Consider the following 637-nt stretch of genomic DNA (forward strand, 5'->3'; position numbering starts at 1 on the left):
AATGCTATGTCAAAATGTGCTAAATTAATTATGAGAATTCTGAAATTAGTTTTTAATTCTGTAAGTAATACATGAATATGTTCTTGTAAAAGATGAAAACAATTCAGACAGAGCTTAAGGGTGCCAATTCTTACCCTGTCTTTACAACACTATTACTGCAATGTGTATTTTTCTAGACCTTCTTGCCATGCCTTTACATACTTATGAATTCTTATAAAATATACATTTTTATAAAAGAAACATTATTCTGTATCTTTTCTTTTGCAACTTAAAAAAACCCAATCCACCACTGGATTTATAAATCTTTTAAACTACTGCATGTATTCTGTAATATGAACTATCACAAATAATTTAGCCATTTATTTAAAGTCCCAACCCCTCTCTGTTACGGAGCTGGACCACACAACGCCTGGTGTTCAAGGGATTTTTAATTACCCCTTTGGAGACATAATTTCTCCCAGAAGAAAGGTTCTAGGCCTGGCAAACATGCTGGTGTTTTCCTAGCATTGATAGCAGTTAGGGAAATCGCAGGGTCACAAGAAAGGTGTATAATAAAATGGATTATATCACGCCATATTATCTTCCAAAGTGACTGTACTAAATTTAAACACCTATGAGGCGATTTTAAATACCCCTT

Source organism: Bison bison, unplaced genomic scaffold, assembly GCF_000754665.1.
Source record: "Bison bison bison isolate TAMUID 2011002044 unplaced genomic scaffold, Bison_UMD1.0 scf7180017864286, whole genome shotgun sequence".
Taxonomy (NCBI): Eukaryota; Metazoa; Chordata; class Mammalia; order Artiodactyla; family Bovidae; genus Bison; species Bison bison.